Source organism: Carassius gibelio, chromosome B25 (assembly GCF_023724105.1).
Source record: "Carassius gibelio isolate Cgi1373 ecotype wild population from Czech Republic chromosome B25, carGib1.2-hapl.c, whole genome shotgun sequence".
NCBI lineage: Eukaryota > Metazoa > Chordata > Actinopteri > Cypriniformes > Cyprinidae > Carassius > Carassius gibelio.
In genome coordinates this window covers 23,560,855-23,566,348 of record NC_068420.1, presented here as the reverse complement: position 1 = coordinate 23,566,348, position 5,494 = coordinate 23,560,855, and the positions used below count along the sequence as shown (strand labels likewise).

Below are 5,494 nucleotides of genomic sequence, written 5' to 3'. Positions count from 1 at the left end.
CCCTGGTATTGGACCTTCCTTTGACACAATTTACCAGAACTGTCGTTGGGATTCTGGGCAGATCCTAATATAATTATCCGTTAAGCCAAGGGCGTAGTCATTTTCTCACGCACACACACTCACTATATTATATTATATTATATGTATGTGTGTGTGTGTGTGTGTGTGTGTGAGACATTACAATATAACATAAAACATCATTACTCGAGTCTTCAGTGTCACATGACCTTCATAAATCATTCTAATATGATGATCTGCTGATTAGCAATATTTAAAACAGATGAGTATTTCCTTTTGCAACATTATACAATATATCATTCAAAAGCTTAGAGTCAGTATAATTTTAATTTATATTTTTTGGAAAATAAATTAGGCTATAGAAATTAATACTCTTATTTAGCACGGATTTTTAAATTGACCAAAAGTGATGATAAAGACACCATTTTACAAAAATATTTCTATTTCAGTTTAATGCTGTTCTTCTGAACTTTCTACACTATAAAAACTGCTGGGTTGAAAACAACCCAATTTGGGTTATTTTGACAACCCAGCGTTGGGTCAAAAAGGGACGAACCCAGAGTTGCCTTTTTTATAGTTTAAAATGACTATATTGCAGCAGGGTTTAAAAAAACAGAGCGGGTGTTTTTTTTATCACTGTATTTCAGAAGGAAAACTACTGCATTTAGAAAATGTTCGATATCATTTCGCATGTGCTTGATAAGGCAACGTTTGTGAGCTCAGTACCGCTCTGCAGCCGTTACCGGAGAAACCTACCTCTCCCGCTCTTAGCGCCTCCTGCTGGCAGAAAATAAACTCGCAGAGTGCAGCCATGTAGGGAAACAATGCATTTCTACGTTAAAATTAACCCAAATTGAGCTAGGAATTAAACCTACAAATGTTGTTCATTTTAAATATCACTTTTACACACAAATAATAATTACCAAAAGGAAAATATTTATTAAAAACAAGAGAAAAGTCAAAAAGTAACATGTTAGAAGAAATGCTGAAAAGGATGGCATTAACAGCTACAGAGTTCATAAACAAAGCATTGAACATTTGATGAAAATAACTTAAGATTAAATTGGACTTTGTTCAATTGTATATATTGAATAAAAATATACGAAAACACATACAATAAATTTACAATTAGTTAGGTTTTTTTCCCAACTATTCTGGCATGACAGTACACAAATAAATCACAACATTAACCTTGATATTATAACATTTAACAGACGCGCGTGTGTGTGTGTGTGTGTGTGTGTGTGTGTGTGTGTGTGTGTGTGAAAGAATGTGAGCAGGTGTATGAATGACAGAGTGTAAACTCTTCTACTAAACAACAAAGAAAAAGCATTTAACTTTTTTTTTTTAAACAAATTATACACTTACAGTTTGTTTCATAGTCCATGAATACAGATCATGCATCACGGTCAATTTTCATGATCTCTTTAGCATAACTGAGGTAATCATGAAGAAACCCCATCAGCACAGCATGTGACATCTTCTACATCATCCAGGGCAACGTCCTCCTTTAAAACCACCGCTGTTTAGGGGAAAGAAGATTCTCCTCTCTGACCAGCATTCATCCCAGTCACCGCCTGCTCTTCATCAGTGGCCTAAGAGAAACACATTTGAAAAAATTAAACATTTAATTAAACTATCCATTTTCAGGTAGAGGTGTATTCACATCCGTAAGGATAGGTAAATAATCGGTTTTAAAGTTTCAACACTTTGTGCGGTTGTTTAATGTCTCAGTCCACCACAGCGCTCCAGAATGCTATAATGGCAGCACTAGTGTGAGGACATGCGATATTGTTTGAATAAATATTGCTTTCAGAAAGCTTCTTTACTGAAACATTAAAACAGACATGACATTCACATACCTCACAATATTCACGTACATGGAGGGCTGCTCTTCAAACCGTTAGTTCACCAAATAATTAAAATGTTTATAATTTACTCTCCTCATGTTTTTCCAGACTCATACAAACTCTGCTCATTTTTTGGAAAACATATGAATATATTTAGTATTCTCTTTTTGTGTCCTCCATTGCTGGTCTGGGAGACCAGTATTTTATTTTGAACATACATGTTTGCTATCATATAATTTAAGATGTATTCATATATAAATATCAGAATTTACTTCTACAATAACTCTATATTTATGAAGCTTGAAAATACTGATTATCTAAACTATAAATGGATTAACAAATATTATGAGAAAACTAAAAAATATATTAATTTATGTTCTAAAGACAGACAAAAGTTTATAGGTTTGGAATGACTAGAGGGCAAGTAAATGATTTTTTGTGTGAACTTTACCTCTAAGAGCGAAGACCAAGAATAATGACTCTCCAAATCAGACAACTCCAAAGTTGGTTTGAGTTCTGCAATAAAAAACACAGACATCAATGGTCTTAATGAAATGAGCATGTAATCACACTGTTGTTTCATCAAAATGTGAAGTAAACTGGCAGGAGACAACAGAAAAATTTATTTTCTAAAAATAATTTACATAAAATCTCAAAGGAATGATGCTCTCCCATGTCTCTTGCTTTTAACATCTACAAAAACAAAAAACAAACATTATTTTACTCTTAGTAAAACACAACAACAACTGATAACATGAACTTATGAAGTTTACTTGCCTTAAACGATCTTTCCCTCTCTTCAGAAGAAGCTGAGAAAACCACCTCCTCACACAAGCAGACTTGTGTGTCCTCCAGTTAGTTTGAGTTCTGCAAAGAGGGACATCAATGGTTTCAATAAAATATTAACATATACATACATACATATATAAAATCACACTGTTTTTGCATCAAAATGTTAACAGGCAGGACACAACAGAAACATTAATTTTCTAAAAAAAAAAAAAAAAAAGTAATAATAATTTAACTTACATCAGTCTCAAAAGAATGAAGTTATCTTGTCTCTGGATTTCAACATCTAAAAAAAACACACATTATTTTAGTCTTAGTAAAAATAAAGATAACTTGATGTTATTCTGAAGTTTAAAACCGTCTGTCCCTCTCTTCAGAAGAACATCTCCTCCTCATCCTCACACAGGTCTGTGACTCCTCACACAAACAGCTTTTGTGTCTTTAACTCTCAGCGCGAGGACAATGAAGACAGGAGCTGGACAAGTCTGAAATATTACATGTAAAACATACTTTTAACAGTTACCAATTCAACAGCCTCAAAATAATTATGCTAGTCTTTACTACACAATGCCGTTTCCTTTAGGAGACAAACATACATTCAGTTTAACCGCGAAAAAAAAGACAAATTCACATGAGCGTAACCGTGACCATAACCGTCTGTTAACGCCTCAAAGAGAACAGATAATGTAAAATCTTATGTAAATATGACAAAATACATTCACAGACATTAGACATTACAAAATACATTAAAAGTACATCCTCCGTTCAGTAACGTTACATGAGGCAGTTAAGACCTCCGTGTCCGAGGCGAAAACCGCGTCCGTTTTATATATATATATATATATATATATATATATATATATATATATATATATATATATATATATATATATATAACGTTAAGCTCCTTTGTTTCCGCCTTTCATAAAACCTTCCGCCTTTCATAAAACCTTCCGCCTTTCATACAACCGGGTAAACAATAAAAGATAACTTTACATTTTGAATATTTAACGTTACTTACCATTGTCTTTCACTCGCTTCTATCACGCTGAGAAAATGGCGGCTGCTCGCACTGGAGACGTACGATTTTGACGTGACGTGCGTGCTCTCCTTCACGTCCGCGTCCTCAACCCACCCCCGCTGGGTTAAAAAAGAAAGTTATTTTCAACCCAAACTTGGGTTAAAACATCCCAAAGTCCTATCCAACGGCCTCAACCCAGCAGTTGGGTTGAAAAAACAACCCAGCGTTTTTTAGAGTGTATACATCAAAGAAACCTGAAAAAAAAATACTACTCAGCTCTTTTCAACATTATCATAATATGTGTTTTTTGTTTGTTTGTGAGCAGCATATCAGAATATCAGAATTATTTCTGAAGAATAATTTGACTGGAATAATGTTGCTAAAAATTCAGTTTTGCAATTTCAATAAATCATATTTTGAAATGTATTCAAATAGAAAACAGTTATTTTAAATATGCTAGTAGAAATATTTCACAATGTTATTTTTTTATTTTTATTTTTTTTATTTATGGTATATGATGTGTTTCCCAGTCCATCAAACCTTCACATATGGGGCAAAGTGGAGTCTCCAGCAGGTTCACTGTGCTCTAAGCGTGGAACCCTAGAGCACATTTTGAGTTGCTGCTCAAAGGCACTGGGAGATGGAAAGTACAGGTGGAGGCATGACCAGGTACTGAAGGCCATTGTGGAAGCCATTGCTACAGGAGTCGAGTGGGCCAAGCGCTCCCGACCCTCCAAGCAAGCCATTGCTTTTGTCAGAGCTGGAGAGCTGCCAAAACCTGCCGCAAAAACATCTGCTGGTATCTTGGCCACTGCAAGGGACTGGCAACTGTTGGTGGACTTGGAGCAACTCAAGTTCCCCAACCATGTTGTGATCACCATCTTAAGACCCGACATCGTACTCTTGTCGGAGTCCACTAAACAAGTAGTTCTGTTGGAGCTTACAGTCCCCTGGGAAGATCGCTTGGAAGAGGCCTTTGAGAGGAAGCTCGCCAAGTACGAGGGACTGGTCAGTGAGCACAGACAAGCCGGATGGAGAGCTAAGTGTCTCCCAATAGAGGTAGGATGCAGGGGCTTTATAGCCTGATCCCTGGCCAGAGCCTTCAGCTTGTTAGGTGTAGATGGGGTGAGGAGGAGAAGAGACATCCGCAACACCAGTGAAGCAGCAGAGAAAGCCTCAAGATGGATAGGGCTAAAGAGAGGAGACCCATGGAGGAAGGGTAGCTAGATTTGCCAACTGGACACAAGCTGTGGTCTGATCAACCACTGCTGGGTCGCCTGGATGAGGGTGTATGATGTTGAAAGACCCGAAACTCTCAGTGACTCCAGGAACATCACAGAAGATGTGTCCAGTAGCATCAGTAGATGTATTTGCACTGGATCAAATAAATGCAGGAAGAGACTTCTTTAAAAAACATTTAAAAAAAACTTACCGTTCAATAACTTTTGACTGGTAGTGTAGGCAACTTAATTTTTTCTCTAATTTCTAGCTTTTAATTGGCTTAGAAATTTAATATATTTAATATAATATATATTTTAATATATTTACAGAAACCTTGTTTTCCCTCCTCTGCGGCTGTCAATCATTCTCCATTCAGTATTCAAATAGAGCGCACCTCGTCCATACAGCAGGATGCATGGTGAAACTCTCTCCAATATTATATACTCACATTATAATGCTTGATCTGTAGATTAAAAAAGCTGTGGATTTGCATAAAATGACTTTTATTTTGTGTATTTGTATTTTATGTTTGTTGCTGTTTTTAAAAGACTCGCTTGTGCCTGTTAGATCGCGTTATGATTCGCGAACCCGTTCT

The 5,494-nt window shown here is 36.0% G+C and overlaps 1 long non-coding RNA gene across 1 annotated transcript; it reads right to left on the bottom strand.

The window, feature by feature from the left end:
• Nucleotides 1-999: 999 nt before the first annotated feature.
• On the bottom strand, nt 1,000-2,563 carry LOC128013856 (uncharacterized). The gene is made up of 3 exons (XR_008183429.1): nt 2,513-2,563; nt 2,320-2,384; nt 1,000-1,613 (listed from the first exon to the last, which is right to left on the bottom strand). It is a non-coding gene; the product is annotated as an uncharacterized LOC128013856 (long non-coding RNA).
• Nucleotides 2,564-5,494: the final 2,931 nt, after the last annotated feature.